This window comes from Heterodontus francisci, chromosome 37 (genome assembly GCF_036365525.1).
Source record: "Heterodontus francisci isolate sHetFra1 chromosome 37, sHetFra1.hap1, whole genome shotgun sequence".
NCBI classification, from domain to species: Eukaryota; Metazoa; Chordata; class Chondrichthyes; order Heterodontiformes; family Heterodontidae; genus Heterodontus; species Heterodontus francisci.
Genome location: NC_090407.1, coordinates 5463419 through 5488420, shown reverse-complemented (window position 1 = coordinate 5488420; position 25002 = coordinate 5463419). Strand labels below are relative to the sequence as shown.

General features: G+C 41.8%; 1 protein-coding gene across 2 annotated transcripts in view; it reads right to left on the bottom strand.

Annotated features, from left to right (window-relative positions):
* Positions 1–25002, bottom strand: part of casz1 (castor zinc finger 1) — a 310863-nt gene that overhangs the window by 211067 nt on the left and 74794 nt on the right. For both annotated transcript variants that reach the window (XM_068016933.1, XM_068016934.1), the window contains exon 2: positions 17990–18048. The gene's annotated coding sequence lies outside the window, so the exon portion shown is untranslated. The remainder of the gene's footprint in view (positions 1–17989; positions 18049–25002) is intronic.

The following is a 25002-nucleotide window of genomic DNA, read 5'->3' as shown; positions in this document are numbered from 1 at the left end:
TTAAGTTCGATAATTTGACTTGAAGGCGAGATATTGTCCTGTGAAGATTAAAAGGAGCTAAAAGCACTGACATGGTAAAGGACAAACAGTGAGAAAACAAAAAAAAATCATTTTCCTGCCTATTACAGTTTTCTTATTTATTTGCTTGTTCCATCCAGCTATCCAAAGCCTACAGAGCAACAGAGCATTTATTAATTCATGAAGCACTAATTAGTTCTTTGTTTAATTTTGTGTAAAAACAGACTGACCAGAATGATAACGACGCTCATTCTAACTTCCCAGTCCCAAACCATTGCTGTTTTCTAACAACCTGGGACTCTGCTTGTGACTAATGCGATGAACTGAATTCCCCTCTCAGTTCCACTTCATTAAAGTCAAAAGTGACATGAAGTCTGGTAAGAACTCCGAGACCTAATCGTATCAAAGAATGTCAAATAACTTCCTGCGGGGAACATCAGCTGAAGTTTAATGCCAACAATTGCAAAAATAAGTACCAGCAGCAAATCCTTTCCCGAAATCTAGAACGTGGAATAATTCCATGACACCTTGAAATGCGCAATATCAATGTTGTGGCCATTTTACTAAGCGAATAAAACTCTCTTTTATTCTACGCCAATGCTACATTTTTGGTGCTGGGACTGCCTCACATCCTACCTGCCTCACATCCTACCTGCCTCATATCCTACCTGTCTCTATTACACCGAGTGTGGGTATTAAGAGCGCTCACCACATTTCTGAAGAGTATACAGTCAGACACATTGCAGCAGCAGCGTTAAGACAGGGGCCTCAGGTGACAGACATGTTTGGGTTCGTGCGGAAAAACCACCTGAGAATCTCCAGGTAACAGCGTTTCCTGCACACCCATGTTCTGTGTCGGGTTCTACAAAGCCACGGCAGTGAAGCAGGGTCGGGTGGATTAATTCTGCACAGATTCGGGTGAGAGTGGGGTCAGTAATCAGCTACATCCTTAAAATCTTTATCTGGAGAAACAACGTCTCCCTCGCAGTGAAAGTGTCTTCAAAACTTTTTCAATAGAGGGGGGAAAAAAACTCTGGGTGTCAAAAGAAGCCTAAACAAACATAAACAATATTGTCCAAAAGAGCCCTCCCTTTCCTTCCCCTGAAAATTCATCCGTGTAGCAACTTATTGTCTATAGAGCCAAGTGGAATCATTAAGAGCTGATAATTAACCATTAGAAAACAATGGATATATTACCAGAAGCAATGAGTCAATAGTTTTCCTCTGTCCTGCTCTGTCAAATATGTGTTCCTCTCGTGCAAACTTTTCAAATGCTGAAGCAAGGATGAAAAATTGAACATTTATTAAATACCGCCGATTATGCATATTTTGACAGGAACCTAGCAGGCCCTCTTTCCCATCTAAATCATTGCCCATTCTTGTTCACACCAAGAGGTGACATTAGAGAGGCCAGGGCAGCTGCGTTTAGAGACTGTCTTCTCCTCCTGCCCCCGAACTTTTTTTTTTTGTCGTCTTTTGAAACCTCACTCCATTCTGGAGCTTGAGAATGGCCGCTGATGTGTAACAAGTGGCAGCTCTATGGAAACCAGCATTTTCCCGAAAAAATATTCCTTTTTTCCTTTTGAGGAGCTGTCACAGCGCCATGCAAAGCATCGCACGATCCGCCATCCGACCGTGACAAAACCCATTTTCTGGCTCGTACTTGATTGATTAAAAAACTTTTAAGCAAAACCATGTTAAAAGACAAGAAAGTGACACCGAGAAAGAAAAGCCAGGGCAAGCTTTAACCAGACAGTTTCCTTGGAAATGCCAGTGGATAGGATGGACGGAAAGCAACAGCATAATCCGCTGCTGAGGAAAAGGTCAAGCAAAGGCAGGAAACTTGACAACAATAGTGATTAAGATGATGATAAAGTGGGGAGAGATAGGGAGGAAGTCAGTAGCTCTGTAAACTTCAAAGTTTATGATGTTTCACGGAGAGTGGCTGTATGTTTGTTTCAGCTGTGTCTTTTTTGAATTCACATTTTGAAATAAACGATATCTCTTTATCTGAGCTGGTGAATGAATCTCGCTGCTTCTGCAAGTCTTATTAGAACTCCTGTGATATTTTAGAACTGCAATAGATTTCTCTCTATTCTCTCTACGCTGGCCCGAGGACCCAGGTTTTACTGTTCCTCGCAAAGCAAACCTGCAGAAAGCACAAACCACCAGCACCTGCCCCTACCTTACAACAGTGACTACACTTCAGAAGTAAAACTCATTGGCTGTAAAACGTTTTGGGATCTCCCGAGGTTTGTGAAAGGCGCTATATAAACGCAAGTTCTTGTTAAGTTTTTTTTCTTACTTAACTCCTATCTCAATAATAATAACGTTGTAACAAACGTAATGGGTCCAGTAACGTCTCAACTATAAGCAAACTCACTGCTATATTCGCAGACCGGACCTGATGGAGCATAGATACAGAACACCTCGCCATCTCCACGGTACCAGAATTAAGACACCAGGGCTTTAAGCCCCTTTAGCATGTTTCTATGGATGTTTTTGCATACAGGGAATGTATTCCATGCCTCTGCCAATCTTTGTACACATGAATCAGATGTATACATGGAGTTCATATGAATGATTACAATATAATAACTACCAAAGTTCCTTGCTTCAGCCAATTTGTCTTTTCCATCATTATATTTGTCGGCTAACTGCTGGAGTGTCTAATCCATAATGAGAGAACTTTAATCTCTGTTCTATGTGCATACTTGTTATGATTTTCTTTTCCTCTTGAAAAGTCTGAACACCAATCACAATAAATTGCCCTGATTTAACACCTTAAATGTAGGAAACATCAGATGCATAATTAGACAAAAAAATGGACTTTGAGCCAAAGGAGGAGAGAGGATGTGGCAGCCAGGAGGGGGCTTGTTGTAGGTGGTCACAGAGATAGGTAGGGGCAAGGCCATGAAGGGATTTAAACATGCAGATGATAATTTTAAATTGGAAGTGTAGGGGGACCAAGAGCCAATATAGGTCAGTGGAGACAGGGAGGGTGGGTGAGTGGGAATTGGTGCAGGATAGGATATGGGCAGCAGAGTTCTGGATAAGCTGATGTTTACAGAATGTGCAGGATGGAAGACTGGCCAGGTGATTGAGTCTCCAGGTGACAAAGGTGTAGATGAACATTTCAGCAGCAGATGGGTCAAGGCAGGAGAAGAGCTGGGCAATGGAAGTGGAAGTAGGAAGTATTTACAATAGTGAGGATATGGGGTCAGAAATTCAGCTCAGGTCTGGTTCAACCTGAAATAATTATACAAGTTGAATTGTACCTAGAGAACAGAGATACTGTATAAATAACATATTATAATATGACTAATTACATTAAAATCTTACTTCAAACTGAATATCAAGAATTGGGTTATATGTAGTTAGTTCTAGTGGTGGCCAGGCAGGTTATAATCTTAACACCCACAGGATGCCTGACCAATTCAGTAGTGCCTTGAAACTTAATAAACTGAGAGCATAGCATATTACATAAAGTTCCTCACTGGACTGATAGCTAGAATACCTTTGAGAGTCTGTGAACTACAGTACTTTGGTTTATGGTGCTCTATTATTTGATCAGGTGTCCGCATTGGGAGTTCTATTGGCCTTTGCACTATATATAACAATTCAATGGATTTTGCATTAGAGAATGAAGCTCAATAAGCTGATCAGTGGATTATTACATGAAACTGTACGAACTGATGGAATGAGTGGTGCTTGCTACAAAGGATAATTCTAAAAACTGAACAGTGTGTCACACAGGTAACTGAACAGTTCTAGCAGCAGTGTAGTCTGGGGACCTGTGCTGTCTGCATGCACAACAAAAGGGGATGTATTGGTTGAAGAGGTCTATGGAAGGAGTGTAGCATTACATTTGGAGTTGTGTGGATTGAAACTCCTTTACACAACCAGCTTTAGAGTGCTTCAAAAGAGCAGCGTATGGCTTGAGCAATGAGTTGTAAAGGGAGCACTGCTGGAGTGACACTGGCTCATATGTAGGACAGTGTTTGTAGACTGGAACAATAATTCTTAGCCGATCCATTACTATCTAACAGCAATCTGAAATCTAGGAAATTAAAATTAAGTTACAATGTTAAGTAAGTTAGACATTACTCTTTATAAAAACATGAATAAATATATATCAGATTGTAAATATTACTGGGGGAAAATGCAAACCAATGACACAGACCTTCAAAAATGTCAGTACCTAAATGACAAAAATCTGCTTCTTGACAGCGACTCATTTATATTTTAGCTCCGTTCCATTATCCTAACGAATTCATCATCAGCAGATGCAATATTAACAGCAGAAAATCAACTCATTAGATCCAGTGGGATTTAATCAACATTGCAATCATGTATGCGGTTCCTGGAGAGTTTGATTTTTTTTCCTTTCTTTTTTTTTAGTCCTTTCCACATAATTGCTCCATCTTAGATCTTAATAAATTATTCCAGCCTTAGATTGCCGACTTTCTCCACAAAGCACTATCTTTTGCTAAAATATTTACAATAAACATCATTATGTCATGGGCACACATTTTGAAATGGCCTTTAGCTGCCCTGGAAGTGATAATTGGGTGTTTATATTTTGTGACAATTAACCGTCTGTGTACCAGTCAGTGATAACAGTACAAGAGAATCTTTACACGTTAAACTTCTTACAGAAAATCGCTTTTGAATCATTCATTAAAAAGGCACATAAGTAATATCTTAAGTAGATTCTTGACCCTATAGCTTACTTCCACACTTCTGAGGGATCTTACATAAACATAGAGCTGGAAAGTTCAAACTTCTGAATGGAATCTTTACAACATTGGCTACAAGATTCAGCGTCAGATGCTGAAATGGTATTGTTCTCTTCTTCTGCATGAACTGTTCCACTGGATGATGTAATAATTTGACTGGACAATGTAAAGGGGGGGGCGCAGTTCAGTCAATGGCAACATCATGGGAATATCCACTGAAAAATGGGGCGTGGACCAACATATGCTTGTTACCAAAGTAAAAGCACTTATTTAATGTTTTAATACAGGATTAACCACCTCTCAGAATTCAAAAACCTTGCGGCTTTCTTCAAAATATATTGGTCAACAACAATAAGCCTCGTTCAACTACAAACATTTGGTATTCTGTCACTGAGATTTTTAAATATATGTTCATATTGGGAAATCTTTTCAAAGAGAGTTAAAATATTAGTAGAGTTTTTAAGGTAGCCGTTTGTGTGGAATGTGATTGGATACACACAACCTTGATGGTTTATAATTGCAAGCTCTTCCTTTCGCCTCATTGGTGACCAGGTTTCTGCTTTAGTTGGGACATTGGCATGGCTCACATGGTCACCTTGTACATGTGTGTCAGTGACACGGTGTTGGTGAGCTGTCAACCCTGGGAATCTTTGATAGACGTTGTTGAAAAGGCAATTCTAGTGGGACAGGACGTCAGAAATGCTCCATCCATCAATATCGGTGACCAAGCTCTGGAAGTGGTTCAAGAGTTCACCTACCTAGGCTCAACTATCACCAGTAACCTGTCTCTCAATACAGAAATCAACAAGCGCATGGGAAAGGCGTCTGCTGCTATGTCCAGACTGGCCAAGAGGGTGTGGGAAAATGGCGCTCTGACACGGAACACAAAAGTCCGAGTGTCAGTGTCTGTGTCCTCAGTACCTTGCTCTATGGCAGCGAGGCCTGGACAACACATGTCAGCCAAGAGCGACGTCTCAACTCATTCCATCTTCGCTGCCTCTGGGGAATCCTTGGCATCAGGTGGCAGGACCCTATCTCCAACACAGAAGTCCTCGAGGCAGCCAACATCCCCAGCATATACACCCTACTGAGCCAGCGGTGCTAGAGATGGCTTGGCCATGTGAGCCGCATGGAAGGTGGCAGGATCCCCAAGGACACATTGTACAGCGAGCTCGTCACTATTATCAGACCCACCGGCCGTCCATGTCTCCGCTTTAAAGACGTCTGCAAACGTGACATGAAGTCCTGTGACATTGACCACAAGTCGTGGGAGTCAGTTGCCAGTGATCGCCAGAGCTGGCGGGCAGCCATAAAGCCGGGGCTAAAGTGTGGCGAGTCGAAGAGACTTAGCAGTTGGCAGGAAAAAAGACAGAAGCGCAAGGGGAGAGCCAACTGTGTAACAGCCCCGACAACCAATTTTATCTGCAGCACCTGTGGAAGAGTCTGTCACTCTAGAATTGGCCTTTATAGCCACTCCAGGCACTGCTTCACAAACCACTGACCACCTCCAGGCGCTTACTCATTGTCTCTCGAGACAAGGAGGCCAAAGAGAGAACAGAGTGACGCCTGAATATCTCCATCCTTTACCTGTTCTGATAAGTCTGGCACTTGTTTACAATGAAATCACGCACAGAAACACATGGTACATACATGGTTTCGCCAATCTGAAAGCTCTGTGTCTTGCTCTCTCTGCTCCATTCACTTTGTGGAGTTACACTCTTCACCTTTTTTTTAATGAAAAACCTTACCGTGAAGAATTGAATACAGGGTCGCATTTAATCACTCAGCATTCTCTTTACATCAGCTGTATTGAAATTTCGTTTAAGCTCGGACATGTGAACTTTTTGCTGGTCCTTCCTGGAGTCATAATGTGACTGCTAATAGAAGCAGGGACCAAACACTCCCTACGGCTGAAGTGTCAGCAACATCTTGGAGAATCCAACAGTTCGGAGTCACTGACACATCAGCATTGAATGGAAACATCTAAAGGATTTCCAGATTGTCACCATCAGAATGATTAGACTGCTGAAATTAGAATATTGCAAGACATTCAACTTGGCATATCTTGTGTAACTAATACGATCTACAGTGGTCAAGTAATGTCATCATAAAGCTATCTTATGATTTAGATAGAATTTCACACAAACTAGCGGTTTTCATTTAGCCCTAATCATTTTTAGTTTATATGCTTTAAATCAGAAATGTACTGATCACAGAGGAAGATTCACACTGAGCACCCTTAGAGTGCGTTAGCAAGTGGGCTCATGTCCCATCACATGCGCAGGCTCCAAGCTGACACTGGACCTCAATCTGGCAGCCCCACTTATAATTAGTTTTATTAGTTTTCTTTCAGGCCATTCGGTGGAGGGCATCAGGGGAGTGGAATGTTCCATGTGAATTTTGGTGGAGTAGAACTAGGGAAACGGTCATCTCATCCGACTGATCACGTGCCGGCTATTCGGCTTGTGGAGAGCTCTCACATTTTGGTTGCAGGCTGAAGTTCCCCTCCCTCATGAAGTATGATGTTTTGCCTCCCAAGCCATCAACAGTGAAGGCCTATTTCCTCATGAATATTCATCAGACACACACTGGCATGTTGGAGCCCCAATCAATGCTCCTCTGGATAAAACGGCAGACACAATATCAGTATAAACATGGAACTCCGTTTACCACGCCACAATGCAAAAGTATGAATCCACCGTGCCTGGTTTATAAAATACCACACGACTGAGCTTTTCAAAAGCACTGAGAATTTCTCAACATTTTTCATCTCCATTTACTCTTTACTCTGTGTAGGTCAATGATAATGGGAAATGTATCTCAAAGTGAGTGTTACAATCAAGATTCTTAAATATGGCAACAATTACATTGTAGGCTACTTCCCATTACAGCATTGTGCATTTGGCATTGTCCTGCGGTGAAAAGTGTTCTGCTTAGCTGCAAGCTGCCAGACATGCTCTGCGCTGACAGGATTAAACTTTGAATGTGTTCTACAACAGTTTGATGTGTTCAGAAATTGGGAATAGCCCTTTAATCACTCATTCTAACAATGCTGTTTTCTTTCTCTGGGTCAGCTGTGACCTTGTCACTATGAGTTAAACTTCCTGCTGCTTCCCCCACATAAAGCTTTTGACAGCTTTTACAGGCTACTACCCCAAACGCCTGTGTAATCCCATGTCTGCTGTGTATGTGCTAAATCCTCCCATAGTAAACCAATTTTGGGCCTTTTCTCGCCCCTCTGTTTATTAGATTATCAGGCTGTTGGACCTGCTTGAGTGCCTGATATACACACTAATCCTAATCCAAACAGGCAACTATAAACCGTCCTGAACAAGAAGCCATCCAGTTTTCCAATTACAAGGTGAAGTGACTGCAGCATCCTTAAACACCACATTGTTTGAGACCTCAGACTCTGCCGGAATTGCAAAACCTTCCACTGTAATAGGAGTTACGTGGTTTAAAATGCACATGTAGACCCTACGAAGTAAGGCTTAAGGAGCACCTTGATGGATGAGAGTAGGGTGGGGGGAGGGGGTCACAGAATCAGCCCTGTAGTGTTAAGTAACTGATTAGCAATCCAGTCAATCAGATTCTGTGTTGCAAGTGCAGCCTTGTAGCATTTATCCTTTTTAATATATGTACACTTAATATGAATAGCATATAAGGAACTAGCATGATGTTACTTAATATACATAAAATATTGTATGCCTTTATTGGATGTCATTTTGTCTATTACTTATGTCTTGAGTACGGAGCCGGTAAGTCAATTTTCTTCTGCCCCCATTGTCTGTCATTGGTTTTGCCTCCTTTCTGATTGGTTAATAATGAGAGCGGAAAGCAACCAGAATAACCAATCATTTGGCATAAAACTTTTCTCCCTAATCACGTTGCAGGAAAAGGGAAAATTCCCTGGCCATCACACTCCCCAGCCGAATTCGGACTGAGTGGAATGCTTTTAACAATGGTTAGTGTTGCTTTACACATTGCGATTTCTGAGGGAAATGAGATTTTTTTCTATTCTTTTCATGGGGTGTGGGCATCACTGGTAATGCCAGCTTTTGTTGCCCATCCCTAATTGCCCTTGACAACTCAGTGGCTTGCTAGGCCATTTCAGAGAGCGGTTAAGAATCAACCACATTGCTGTGTGTCTGGAGTCACATGTAGGCCAGACCAGGTAAGGATGGCAGATTTCCTTCTCCAAAGGATACTAGTGAACCAGATGGGTTTTTACGACAATCAGTGATAGTTTCATGGCACTATTACTGAGAATAGCTTTCAATTCGAGTTTCTTTTTATTAATTAATTGAACTTATTAATTAATTGAATTTAAATTCTACCAGCTGCCGCAGTGGGATGTGAACCCATGTCTCCTGGTCATTGGCCTGGCCTCTGGATTACCAGTTCAGTAACATTACCACTACGTCACCATCTCCTAGAAGTAAAATGGCAGATATTACCCGTACAAGTTTGAAACCCAATGTACTGAACTCTGCTCCACTCCTCAAGCTTGCCTGCATTGTACTCCCAACCTGAACCTACCTACTCAACACCCACCCTCAGCCTGGAACCCACCTTCATCTCAGCCTTGGCACTTGCCTCCTGTCTCCACCCTGCCCAACCCTTCACCCTCATGCCTGGCTCTGCTGGACATGCAGCCTGGCCTCCTCCTCAACCCACAGGCAATGCCATGGGAGTTCTGTACCTGTAAAATATACACTGAATCCTGTTGCAATGTCATCACTTTTGACAAAAATAATTTGGTCATAGTTGCAATGTTCTTACAACTGGACTTAAGATTCTCAACACATAGATTAACAGCAACAAATTGAGGCATTTAAATTTAAGGCCCTCTTTGAACAGGATATTTCTCTAAGAGTGTAAGAACAGGTTTCACTGTAATCCAACGTTGCAGGATTTCTATAGGAGGAGGAAAGGTCATCAAGCTCAATAAACTGTCCCTCCTATTTCATATGTTAAGTGCCTTTATTCCATTCTCAAGCAGTCAACTTGTAGACAGTCCCTTTCTCCAAACCCACAGTTACGTAGTATTAATGATAATTCACACTGAATTGTAAGTAGATTGTTTAACATGCTTTGATACTGTTGACCACACCATCCTCCTCCAACGCCTCTCCACCATCGTCCAGCTGGGTGGGTCTATCAAAAATCTATCTAACTCAGTCTTGAATAAATTCAATGACTCAGCTTCCATTGCTTTCTGGGGAAGAGAATTCCACAGACTAACGACCCTCTGAGAGAAAAAAATTCTCCTCATCTCCATCATAAGAGGGAGACCTCTTGTTCATGAACAGTGTCCACTAGGTCTAGTCTCCCCCACAAGAGGAATCATCCTCCTGGTATCCACTCTATCAAGTCCCTTCAGGATCTTATGTGTTTCAATAAGATCACCTCTCATTCTTCTAAACTCCAACGGGTATAGGCCCAACCTGCGCAACCTTTCTTCATAAGATAATCCCTTCATCCCCAGAACGAGTCGACTGAACCTTCTCTGAACTGCTTCTAACATAATTATATCCTTTTTCAAATAAGGAGACCAAAACTGTACACAATACTCCATATGTCGTCTCACCAAGGCTCTGTACAGCTGCAGTATACACTGATGGCACCCAGCTCTACGTCCTCACCACCTTTCACAATCCCTCCACTGTCTCTAAATGATCACACTGGGTGTTCTGATGAAAGGTCTGATCTGAAACGTTAACTCTGCTTCTCTCTCCACAGATGCTGCCAGACCTGCTGAGTATTTCCAGCACTTTATGTTTTATTAAAGCTGGTAAGAACTGGTTATTGCATTAAGGTTCGGTTGTTGAATCCATATAGTTTGGGCTTGCCTGAATGTCAATCTTTGTTGCTTCATCAGGCACAATAAGTGGAGATGAGGTTCCTAGCCAAGAGGAAGGAGTGAAAGTTGACAGGGATACCGCCATGTTATGTTCCAGCACCTTTTACGAGCTACATACAAATATCGCCATTCATATGTGTTGCAAGAAGTATACCCAATCAGATTCATGCAGCCAACTTAATGGGAAAATAAGAAATGTGTCGATGTAAATATATTGGCAGGAAAAAGTTCTGGGCCACTGCACTGGAGTTGGTGTTATATCACAAGTCCTTCACCTGTCCTCTTAGCCACAGCCCAATGGAAGTCATGAAGGAATAAACACAAGGATCAGACATGCCTGTTGAAGAATATCTATTATCTTGGTGATTTTAGTGCTGTTACTTTGATTCCGTTCTATCACTATGAGAGTATATGAGGGGGAGATGGTGGTGTAGTGGTAATGTCATTGAACTGGTAATCCAGAGGCCCTGGCTAATGCCCTAGGGGACAAGGGTTCAAATCCCACCATGACAGTTGATGGAATTTAAATTCAATATTATTAATTTAAAAAAATATGAAATTGAAAGCTGGTCTCAGTAATGGTGCCATGAAACTACCATCAATTGTCATTAAACCCATCTGATTCACTTCCTTCCCTTTAGGGAAGGAAATCTGCCAACCTTATCTGGTCTGGCCTACATGTGACTCCAGACCCACAGCAATGTGGTTGACTCTTAACTGCCCTCTGAAGTGGCCTAGCAAGCCACTCAGTTGTCAAGGACAATTAGGGATGGGGAACAAATGCTGGCTTTGCCAGCAGCGCCCACATCCCATGAAAGAATTAAAAAATCAGAGTTAATTCGAGCCCAAAAGGTTTGTGTGGAAGGAGAGGGAGAAGAGAAGGAGGCTAATATGGCAGGCTAGTATTTGGCATATGGACAGGTTGGCTGGATGATAGAACAGCCAGCTTTCTTTTCATTTACAATTTGGATCCTGTTCTCCTGGCAGTGCCAGCTATGCTGGGTACAGTTTGATGGGTACCAGCAGCTCTCTGGTACCTTGTCCAAGCGGCCAGAACTTCACCTGATCGTGTTCTAACCTGACACCCACCACTGGTGCACCTCCCAGTAAATGGGGGGAAATCAATGGATATAACCAGCAGTGGAACCCTGGCTGCTTGTTTCCCCTCCCTTACCCACGTCGACTAATGTAGTAGACACCAGGGGCTGAATTGTTGTTTTGGGGTCGGGGCCCCAACATTGGGCACATTTTTGGGTCCTGACCCCGCATCACGTTGGTGTCTGACACCAACATGGGTTTTGGCAAGCAGGCCAATTAATGGCTTGGGTGCATGCTGACCGTCCAATTAACAATGGCAGATGGGCTCCCGAGACTGACAGCAGCCCCACCGTCAGAGGTGGGAGCTGCCAAAGTAGTGGGGAGAACGAGAGGGCACCTCAAGATGGAGGCATCCTCTGAAGATTTTCTAAAAGTAAACTTACAAAGAGGTCACAGCTGCCAGGCTGTCATCATGGAAAGGGAGCCCCTCTACAGAATGGCCAGCAATCGCAGCTATGGCCCTCTGCCAATCACGATTGCAAGGGTTGGGGCGGAGGTGGGGGGAGTTAAATTGTAATACAGAGCGCAGGCTGCCCCCCAGTCAGCCGCCGTGAGGGACCTCATTCCGACTGGCAAATTCCAGTTGGCGAGTGGAGAATGGGCCCTTTGATTAGCCTAATGGGCTAGCTGCCGCTGGCACCCAGCTGCTTGTGGGCAGGTAGCTGTCACCACCCCACCCCCCCCAGAACAAAATTGGCCTGGAGGCAGGATCATTACGGGAGACTGGGACAGTGATGGAAATTATTGGGCCATCCACCTCCTTTCCAGCCTTACCAGCCATTTGAAAATTCAGCCCCGGGTATCAAATTGGGGTCTAAGGCCCGAAATTCCTACAAGGGCCTTTTGGAAACGAATGTGGATTGGGGGTAGGTGCTACTTTTACCTGCCCATGGACACATCTATGACCTTGTCCCAAATGTCAAGGCCAAGGATATTTAGCAGTATGTGGGCAGATGCTTAATGTTGATGTTGCCTGTCACTGGGGCAGTTGGCACAGAGTGGGAATGGGGATGGAGGTGGGTATTGCTGTGGTACTAAGCTGCAGTATCAGTGGATCAGTTGTGCCAGCTGAGTATCTGGAATAAAAATAAGCTCTAATTTCTCACTTGCTCAACACCAATCAATCTCTCCACAATTGTTGATCTCAATCACAATTTCAAAAGGTATGGAGCTAAGGTGGGTAAATGGAGTTGAGGTACAGATAAGCCATGGTGGGATAGGCTTGAGCGGCTGAATGGCCTAGTCTTGTTCCTATAGTCCATTGTGGTAGGGAAATCAGCCTTTGTAAGTTTCACTGGACCCTACTTCCACCTGACAAGCAAAGAACGCCTGCTCACACAGGCATGTACTGTGGTGAGGGGGAAACGGAAACGGAACAGAGAAGGAATTCTGATGGATAGTGTTAGTCCGCCTGTCCCACCTCTTTCAAAAAGCATCTGCCTTCCTTCTGGCAGAATTTTACAACCTATTAAAATCGGGGAAGAGATCTGGTTCCTTTGGGTCCCATCTCCCCGTCCCCCAGGTAACGGCACCAGAGTACTCTGAGACCTGCAGGACTTTGGCCTCTAGATTGTGTTCTAGATAGATTAGTGTGAAAGTAGATGGTGGCTTAATCCCTTGGCCATCAAACGAAGGCAGTATTAATTCATCTACCAGCTTATTATGTGACATGAGTGGCAGCACTACTGTACACTGTAACTTTCAGCCATAGATATCCAGCATTCATTGTTATTAGTTGATTTAAAATATTTAAGAGTCCTCAGAACGTGAAGACTTTTTATGAGACTTCAGCAATTCAAACTAGAGATTTTATGATTCTGAACCTCTCAGAGGTGTAACTGCACTGTGGGATATTAACAAATGCACTCCCACCTTCATATGAAAGTCCAATGTCACATGGAGAAAGTTAACACGTGGCTTAGTTAAAATGGTGGACAGAACAACTGGGTGTGAATGCATTAATCTGCTCATTTCTAATATATCACAGCACAACTCTTTCTACTTTAACCCTTTAGATGCTGCAATATTATTTCTACTATAGAATAAAACTATTAGAATAAAGGATCGTCAAGGAATAGATCAATGCTTTGTGGCTCGGTAGATTTCTAGTTTGTAAATTCAGCACTGGTGACATACAGGAAAACAATTTTTCATGTTACATGCAATAAAATGGCCATAATCGGAGAGCTGAGAAGAATCATTAAGAACTCAACAGTTAAATGTGTTAAGGTAATTAGCCACCTCCCTCCCTCGAGCTTTGTACCTGAGTACACCTGATTGCACTCACCTCAGCATTCACACATAATCTCTGCTGGCTTCACTGAGACTCAATTTAACCCATCTACTCAGAAGCTCCACCCACCCAACAAGCTCATTGGAGCAAAAGATGATATTGGCATCCATTAAACTGCAGTTACATGAGTTGGGACTAACGCATAGGCCATTCAGCCGTCAATCACAGAATTATGACAAATGAATAAAGAAAGGGCATGCACTGATCAGCCAAATAGAAAGCAGGCTTCACTTCAGCAGAATGGTAGGAACAGGCATCTAATGAGAATGGAACAAACATATCGAAAAAAATATATAATGAGAAACAACAAAACTCAGTCATTAACACCAGCCACTTATTGACGAATTATGTTAACAGTAGTCAACTATATTTATCACACCAATATTTGAAATCTCAGCTGCTATATTGACACAGTGTTTTTTTCACACCCATTAGAATATATTTTGTTCAGCTAAATGCATTGTTGAGCAGAATCACACCCTGCAATAGTAATTATTAACAAATACTGCACGGTAAACACCCATTAAGTTTCCTAATTAACAATGCATAAACTGTTTGAAAATGCATTGCTTGAATGGTACCAGTTAGTAGCCAGCTCCATTGAAGTCAAGGCTACTGGTTATAGATTTCTACCAACTAAACCATGAGTGTTGGTGGAAACCCCACCTGTTGTACAAGTAGAAAACAATATCAATGCTGATTTACTACCCTGACAAATAACTGGGTGCCCAAAGTTGAAAACGTCAAAGCCTTGAAAGCATAACTATGAAATGATACTGCACCTCTGCTTCCATGTGAATTCTTGTAGTGAGTGAAATGATTTGAACAGATAATGCGAACAGTATGGATAACATTCAACTGCTATCTCATCAGAACACTCCATGGAGACTAAGGGATTAAATACATTTGACGCTAAAACTGCAGGGGTGTATTTTAAACTTTCAAAGATTATAATATGAATGAGACTTATTGGAATTTCTAAGAGTTTGCCACGAGCAAAGGGAGCTGGAGGTCATCATCTCTATTTTTGCTTGCAGGCCAGAAAATTGGCATCTGCAAACCTCCTAACATGGCAGCATTAATTATTAACTTCTTGTGCCATCTCAGCGCAGAGAACAGACTTGGGCAGATTTAAGGAAATGAGGTGCAAACAGTGCTCCGCATAATGCCACAAAAATAATTGGAATGGTGAACTAATCCAAATGCCACATTCACATTCAAGCCCTTGTCTGTTGGTGTGATGGCACATACTTTTTAATTCATCCAAGCACTCCCATTCAGAACAGTAATACCCAAATGTTGATCTGTGAATTTTGCTCCAATACTTGGATGAGTACAATACTTGTTTGAATCACCACGCACAATCTGCTCTATGATGTGCACTAGTGTATTTGTCATTTGATACAGAACACGGTCTGTTACTCTGGAGTCAACCAAACTTTGATTGACAGTTTAAACAGGCTGTAACCTGACAAAGTTAACCTGTTTCCTCTAAATTTAATTAGATCTCTCTCCTGAGTTCTGGCTAAATCCATCTCCTCACTTGTCCCTCCACCCCTAACCAGCTCAAATCCATTCTACTGCCCTTTACTCAAACCTACAAAAGCTAATTATCCCCTCCCCCTCTGCATTAGCTATTAGCTGTAAGATCCTTAGGCCAGTTAGTGGAAGGGGTTGTGAAATGAGTAAGAAGCTGGAATTTGTGAGGGCTTGGAAGAGTTAGGAGACAGAGTTGATTGGGTTCAAAGCAGAACTGACACAAAGAGATACGTTTTGCTCTTTTAGTTACTGCGAGTTTGTATGTTTAAATTGACAAATGCGTGAATGGCTTTTCATGAGCAACAAATGTTCCTCCTTCATATGGAGATGTCTTTAAGTGTTTCTTGATAGATTTTTTAAAAAGACAATTTTACACAGTATGCTTAATTAACAGTTTTGTTCTTAACTTCCCAATGTGTCACAAAACTACAGAACTGCACAAAGCAGAGCATTTGGACCAACCTCATTGCTCATGTGAAACAATTCTTTTGAACACTTCTACAGTTGAAGAGTTTTATTATCACAGAAATAAAATTCATACTTTCTCAATAATCTACAACAGCATAGCTGTATGTTCATTGATGCTCTTGCAATCCATATCAGATTTTAATAGAATTAACTAAATTCTAACAATCAAATGAAAATATTCACAATTGTAACTGTGAAAGGATTTAAAGTACCATGAATATACTAGTTATTTAATAAAATATTTCTTGTATCATAAGAAGTGCCAAGTGTTTGATACTCCAATAACTTACAAAGAATAACGTACATGACAATCAAATGAATATATTCACAATTGTAACTGTGAAATAGGTACATTAAAACTGTTTGTTTACACTGTCCATTATTAGCGAGGATTACAGTGCAGTTTGACTCTCTTCTTCCACGGGGGCTTTGGTGTGGCAAATGTCAGACACAATTCGCCACCTTGCATCGAAGCATTTGTATGAACTTGCATTAGTTGCAAATGGCTCTCTGGGCTTTTAGAAGTCAGGTTGTATGGAGGATGTCTAGTAGGACTTGTGTTAATAAAGGGCAATCTAGCCACTAATTATTTTTACACAGTACTAACTGATTCTGTTCTTCCTATGTTTGACTAATTCCCCCTCCCTCTTCTGAATGTGAGTTCAGGGAGCACTTTATATTTTTACGCCCCCCTGTCCAAAACTGCACAACTGCATCATCATCTTTCACCAAGGCCTCCACAACCTGTACCATCTTTTTCATTAATTTCCTTACACCAATTTTAGCTGCAAGTAAAGCTGAGACTGATGGATGATAAGTCCATTCCTGATTTTCCTCATCAAATTCACATCCAATTTTTCACATGCATTTACATCCGGAGGAAAATCTACTGAAAGATGTTTAAGAAACCACCTGCAATGAGCCATTTAACACTCTTTTCCAACCTCTACGTGTTCTTTACCTGAATCTTGGGAATGCAGTTATCTTGCAAACTTCAAACTCTTCTAAATGTGTATATCCGTGCTAATTCACAAATATTTACATCTCAATATTTGTTTACTAATGCTCCTGTGAAGTGGCTTGGGACATTTTACTACTTTAAAGGTGCTATATAAATGCAATTTATTGACATTGTGGATTGATTGGTTATTTAGTGGTGTTTAGTCCCAACTGATCTAGTTTAAGCGCAAAGCTAGTTAAGAACAGAAGAAATAAGAGCTGGAGTAGGCCATTCGGCCCCTCCAACCTGCTCCACCATTCAACACAATCATGGCTGATCACCTACCTCAACCCCACCTTCCTGCACTATCCCCATATCCCTTAATTCCCACAGTCCCCAAAAATCTATTGACCTCTGTCTTGAATATACTCAACGACTGAGCTTCCGCTGCTCTCTGGGGTAGAGAATTCCAAAGATTCACAACCTTTTGAGTGAAGAAACCTCTCCTCATCTCAGTCCTAAATGGCCGACCCCTTATTCTGAGACTGTGACCCCCGTGATTTAGATTCCCCAGCTATGGGAAACATTTTCTCAGCATCTACCCTGTTAAGCTCCTTAAGAATATTACATAGTTAGTTGATCATAACTGTTCTGCAACAAATGGAGCTATTTCATAGACTGTTAATGGAGGGACTCCATTTAATACTGTTTGTTTCCTCTGACAGCTTTAGGACTTGTTGGTAACTTAATTACAAGCACTTTATATTTGAAAATGTGCTGAAATGATACAAATATACAATATCATTTTGGGATCAATAGACTAGACAAACAACTGTAGCTCAGAAAAATGAATGGATCATCTCTGCCAACTTAACGCAACTATACAGTGAGCTTCGACTGGGATTTATGTACAGATTAATCATTGCACTCTCGTAATCCCCAAAAATGAACAAATTAAGAAAGAATGCAACATAATAGTGAAATAGACAAGAGAAAAGTAATTGGGAAAGCAAATGACACCTGAAACTTACTGATCCACATAGATCGGCACATCAGTTAGTAGCACCAGCTTCTCTCGACCTTTCCCCTCCTGTCAAAACAATGGTGGAAGGTCAAAAGTTACAAAGAAAATTCATTTTTAGTGAATCAATGTTCATCTTTCCAATAGGTGATTCCTTGGATGAGCCTCTCGAGGTGCTCAGAACTACTGGCCCTTTCTGCATTCATGTCCCTGCAAACAGCACTCCTCCCAATCCCGCCATCCCCTCTCACCATCAACCCCAACCCTACCACACCACCCTCTGTCCCCACCCCCACCCCCACCCCTACCCCCACCCTGCCAACCATGTAATGGGCCTGGTGAACACAGAAAGCCACCTACACCACACATTCAGCATTCTAACTGCACTGAGATGGGAAATCCTCAGGAGGAAAATGGTTAGAGAGAGAATGAGACAGAAAGTAGAGAGAGAGAGAGAGAGAGAAGGAGCACTGATTAAATCTCCTTTCTGGAAACCAGCTCACAAATTGATGGACTGAGGCCAAATAAAAGTTACCAACTGTTGCAGAAAAGTGCAATGATCTCTCCCGTAGGAGGCTGTAATGGAGCCCTAAATACAGTAATGGCACATACACATACATATATATATATATATATATATACACACATATATGCACGATGATACACACACGTATACACACATACACATGGGCATATGGACACATATATACTAACACACCTCATGGAAAAACATGTCAAAAATACATCAAAAGTTTTTTTTAAAGAATTACTGCACTATCAGTCTTGTGACAACAGACTGAAAAAGCGTCAAATGGAAACAGCTGCGCAAGTTCTCCCCCAGAATAGAATTTATCTTTTCCAAACTTAACGATTCCTCCTCCCACCCTCCCAAAAAAATAAGCTCAGTCCTTTTGCTATTTTATCAGCAGGTTTAAACTATTAGGCAGGTTGGTAAATGCCTCACCCTTCAAATCAAACAGTGATATTTCTGATCCAGCTATTACATTCCTTTATCGCTAATAGCATTTAACTTTTATTTTCCACTCTCTCCACTTGTGACAGAAGGAATAAAAAAACAATTGCATCATTATCTATCATCTTGAAACCCCCTGTGCTGGCTTAGTATTAAAATCACAATTGTTGAGAGGAGCTGGGGGTGTTCTATGGTCTGGGACTCACACAAGCTTGTCAATAAATTTCTTGTTCCTTTCTTTCTGGTTGAAATTCATTACCTAATATGGATCCGCCTGCTTTCTAAGTTATTTCTAGTACGTGTGATAATACTCTCTGGGATGCTTGGACTGGCTGCAGTTGGGATTCTGCAAATTCTGCTTTCACGGGGCAATTACCAGTGAAATGGTGTCAAAAAAAAAGTTTGAAAAGTGCAGCGGATTGGCAACAGATTATATAAACAAATCCTGACATATTTTCTCCTGTCTCTTGCATAGTGCTGAGAACAGCGCGTTAAAAACCTCACGCCTGTGTAGTCAGCAGCAGCAAATAGTCAGAGAAGTGACTCAGTTTGTTTCACTGTTAAAGGGATAACAAATTTCACTTGTTTAACACACGAGTGTCCCTGGCTCTGACAGCACATTCTGCATTGATGCTCCAATACATGCACTGCTGGTGAATCAGTTTGGGACCTGTGACAATCCTGTTCGTACAACTGTTTAGGACACACACACTCCTTATGTATGCATGTATGACATATCTGATTAATATCAAACTATTTATCAGGCAATGAGCGTACAGAAGCGGCACTATCCTACATCCTGACAGGGTGGAGGAGATAGAGCTCAGCATTCGGAAACTTTCTCCAGGTCACAGTTATCCCTCCTTTGCAGCTTTGGAAATATGCTCAATGTCTCCCGCGGAAATTCGCTTGGTAATTACACGGCTCAGGGAATTGGTCGGTGGGGTGAATGGGAGTTAAAAATAACAAATCTAATGCCAAGTTGCTGAGCGTTTCATTTATCAAATGCGCTGCAGCTTAAAATGACAAAAATACAGGAGGTACGAAAGAGAGATACTGCACAGTGCCATCAAGTCCAGACTGAGCTCCAGGACCAGATACAATCGCTTAACTGGGTCGAAGAGGAATTTCCCGGATTTTATTTTAACAACATTGCCTGTTCATCCGGGTTTCTGCCTGTCCCAGGAGATTGTATGATTTTGGGTGCAGTGGGGACTGTATATATTGTGAGGCATGAGGCATCACAGATGTGTGGGCCAGGCTGCATAGATCAAAGTGTCTTTGCTTGTCAGTCATTGTTCATAGATTCATAATATCACAAGGTATCATGTTCTGCTCAAACAAATGGGAAAAGCTTTCTGCTGCTCCTGTTGCGCTGTTCTATAATGTGAGAATATTCCATACTCAGTATGATATAAACCTTTCTCCCTCTTCCGATTAGTTGTGAATTATACAGTAATCAATACATGTATCACTCAGTCTTCTTGGAGGACACTCAGAATGGATAGTTACTCTGTTGTGTAAGATTCGGAGTGAAAACAAAGTCAATCCAGTTAAATAATTTTTATTGACACTCAATAAAATGTCAGTGATATTTTCTCAACTCCACATCCTGATCATAATGAAGAGATCACTTTCAAGAAATTGGGGATAACTTTCTGTGAGACCTACTTTATTTCAAGCCCTCAGGTGATGAATAAAGTAAAAGATGCTCACCTAACAGTTCAATGGCACAGCTCAGTGTGTTAATGAACGAAACAGATTAGGAAGCATCTCTGGGTTCAATCCTTGGCCTGTGCTGTGATACAGGCCTGAGCCAGGGGTTCAGCAGAGGAGCTGTAAGTGAGACTGAGGGAGTTCCCATTCGTGATGGCAATTCAGTTATAGAGAGTATGCATGTACTGTGCGTGCTGCGTGTGTGAGCGATCATAATACCATTGAATTCCATGTTAAGTTTGAAAGTGACATGCTCCAATCACAAACAAGAATCTTAAATGTAATCAAAGCCAATTCCGTAGGCATGAAGGGCTAAGGTAAATTGGATAAATAGACAAAAAGGGTACGGCAGTAAATGAATCGTGGGGAACCATTAAAAAAAATTCAATATGTTCAACAAAAATACATTCCTCTCAAAAACATAAACTCAGCCAGAAAGACCCATCCGCGGCTCACTCAGGAAGTTAAGGATAGTATAGATTAAAAGAAAAGGCTTACAATGTTGCAAGTCTGAGGATTGGGAGTATTTTAGAAACCAGCAAAGGGCCACCAAAAAGTTGATAAAAAAAGGAAAAAATAGAATGAGAGTAAACTAGCCAGTGATATAAAAACAGACCGTAACAGCTTTTTTAGGTATATCAAAAGGAAGAGAGTAACTAAAATAAATGTTGGCCCCTTGGAAGCAGAGACAGGAGAAATTATCATGAGGAATGAAGAAATGGCAGAGGCATTGAACAAATATTTTGTATCTGTCTTCACAGTGGAAGACACAAGTTCCATTCCAGAAATAGACAGTAACCTAGGGGCTAAAAAGAGAGAGGCAATTAAGGAAATTCATATCAGCAGAGAAAAAGATTTGGAGAAACCTGAGGGACTAAAATCTGACAAATCTCCAGGACCTGATAGCCTACACCCTAGAGTTCTAAGAGAGATAGCTGCAGATATAGTGGATGAGCTAGCTATAATTTTCCAAAATTCCTTAGATTCTGGAACAGTCACATCAGATTGGAAGTTGCAAATGTTACACTGCTTTTCAAGAAAGGGGGAGAGAGAAAACAGGGAACTACCAGCCAGTTAGCCTAACATCAGTCATTGGGAAAATGCTAGAACCTATTATTAAAGCAGTCTTAACACTTAGAAAAGCACAGTATGATTAGAACAAGTCAACATGGTTTTACTAAAGGGAAATCCTGTTTGACAAATTTATTAGAGTTTTTTGAGGATATAAGTAGTAGGGTAGATAAAGGGGAACTAGTAGATGTAGTATACCTGGATTTCCAAAAAGCATGCGATAAGGTGCCACATAAAAGGTTAATTGGCAAGATAAGGGCTCATGGAGTTGAGGGTAATATATTAGCATGGATAGATGATTGGTTAATGGACCGGAAGCAACAAATGGGCATAAACAGGGCATTTTCAAGTTGTCAGGCAGTAAATAGTGGAGTGCTGCAAGGATCAGTCCTGGGGCTTCAGCTATTTATAATCTATATTAATGACTTAGATGAAGAGACAGAGAGTGATGTTTATTTATTTAGAGATACAGCACTGAAACAGGCCCTTCGGCCCACCAAGTCTATGCTGACCATCAACCACCCATTTATACTAATCCTACATTAATCCCATATTCCTACCACATCCCCACAATTCCCCTACCACCTACCTATACTAGGGGCAATTTATAATGGCCAATTTACCTATCAACCTGCAAGTCTTTGGCATGTTGGAAGAAACCGGAGCACCCGGAGGAAACCCACGCAGTCACAGGGAGAACTTGCAAACTCCACACAGGCAGTACCCAGAATTGAACCCGGGTCACTGGAGCTGTGAGGCTGCGGTGCTAACCACTGTGCCGCCCTGTATTGTATCTAAGTTTGCTGATCTTACAAAGGTAGGTGGAAAGGTAAACTGTGAGGAGGACACAGAGAGGCTGCAAAGAGATACAGACAGGTTAAGTGAGTGGGCAACAAGATGGCAGATGGAGTATAATGTAGGGTAGTTATGCACTTTGGTTGTCAGGATAGAAAAGCAGATTATTATTTAAAAGGTGTGAAACATGTAAGGGTCGATGTTCAAAGAGACTTGGGTGTACTTGTACAAGGAACACAGAAAGTTAACATGCAGGTACAACAAGCAATTAGGAAGGCAAATGGCATGTTGGCCTTTATTGCAAGGGGATTGGAGTGCAAGAATAAGGAAGTCTTGCTACAATTGTACAGGGTTTTGGTGAGACCACACCTGGAATACTGTGTGCAGTTTTGGTCTCCATATTTAAGAAAGGATATACTTGCGCTGGAGGCAGTGCAGCGAAGATTTACTAAATTGGCCCCTGGGATGAGGGGATTGTCCTATGATGAGAGACTAAGTAAATTGGGCTTGAATTCTCTGGAGTTTAGAAAAATAAGAGGTGATCTCATTGAAATATGTAAGATTCTAAAGGGGCCGGATAGGGTAGACACTGAAATATTTCTTTTGCTGGTCGGGGAATCTAAAATACGGGGGCACAGTCTCAGGACAAGGGGCCGATCATTTAGGACTGAGTTGAGGAGAAATTACTTCACTGAAAGGGTTGTGAATCTTTGGGATTCTCTACCCCAGAGGGTTGTGGATGCTCCATCATTGAATACATTTAAGGCTGGGATAGATAGATTTTTGATTTCTCAGGGAATCAAGTGATATGGTGAGCAGGCGGGAAAGTGGAGTTGAATCCTAAGATCAGCCATGATGGTTTTGAATGGTGAAGCAGGCTCGATGGGTCAGATGGTCTACTCCTGCTCCTATTTCTTGTGTTCTTGTGAGTGTGCGTGTGCGCAGTGTGAGTATGTGCATGTGCTGTGTATGCTGCATGTGTGTGTGTGTGTATGGTGTGTATGAGTTGCATGTGTGATTGTATGTGCATGTGCTGTGTATGCTGCATGTGTGAGTGTATATGGTGTGTATGAGTTGCATGTGTGATTGTATGTGCATGTGCTGTGTATGCTGCATGTGTGTGTGTGTATGGTGTGTATGAGTTGCATGTGTGATTGTATGTGCATGTGCTGTGTATGCGGCATGTGTGTGTGTGTGTATGGTGTGTATGAGTTGCATGTATGATTGTATGTGCATGTGCTGTGTATGCTGCATGTGTGTGTGTGTATGGTGTGTATGAGTTGCATGTGTGATTGTATGTGCATGTGCTGTGTATGCTGCATGTGTGAGTGTATATGGTGTGTATGAGTTGTGTGTGTGAATGTATGTGTGTGTGTTTGTATGCTGCATGTGTGCTGTGTGTGAGTGTATGTGTGTGTGAGTTGCATGTGTGCTGTGTGTGTCAGTGTATGTGCTGTGCGTGTGCTGCGAGCTGCGTGTGTCAGTGTGCGTGTGTGCTGCGAATGTCTGTGGGTAAGGACATGGTTGAATCAGCTGCCAACACTCACTGTTTAGGCTCCCACATGCAGAACTGCCACTTGGGAGGTGTCCAAGGTTCCTGTGGGACGATCTGCAGCATGAGTTAGCATCTTCACAGGTGGAAAAAACTGCAGGAAAAAATGCTATCATAAAACTGCAAGTGTAGGATAAATCCAAGTCTTCAGTTTCTTGGGAAACTGCCATTTGAGCAGGAGTGATGAGGATGCTGGGGTTGCCACATGTTTATGGAATCTGTTTTCAGTTAAAAGCTCTGCAGAATCAGATAACTGCCTGATTCTTTGTGAAATACAGTAACTGTTTAAAAAAAGAATATACGTGTGGCAAAACACTACTAGGCAACTGAGGAGATTCGCTAATGGGCAAGATGGCAGCTCAGTTGTGCAGGCCAGCTGGCATCTATTTGTTAATTAATTAAATGTGTTTAAAAATACACTGAACTTGGTTAACAGCTGAGAAATGTAAACTAGGTAATTTGAGCAGATGTGAATTTTGAGAGTTTCAAGCCCAGTTTGTACCAATCAACAAGAAGAATGAAACCTCCTGTTGGCAGTTTTTGAATCCTTATGGACTGATGATCAAAACCCTTCAAAATATTTAACAGCAAAAAAAGCTCCAATGGTTTTAACATGCACTAAGTTCTTTCCCTAGAGCTGTCTTTGGGAGCGTGTTATTGTGAAGGGCACATTTATATGGTAGCAGGGAGCTGCATTCTATGGGTGATTTATGAACTGTCACAGAAGGCCGGAGCTAAGATTTTGTCTATCTTTGTAAAGGAGCTTGTTCTACTGTACAAATGTGCCAACTCAAAAAATGTTTTTCTTTTGAACATGTTGTAAGAACAAAAACGTCATTGAAATGATCGTGAAGAAACTGAAGTCTGCAGAAGGGAAGCGTAATGCTCTGATAATGAAGGCAATCCTAAGTGGCAC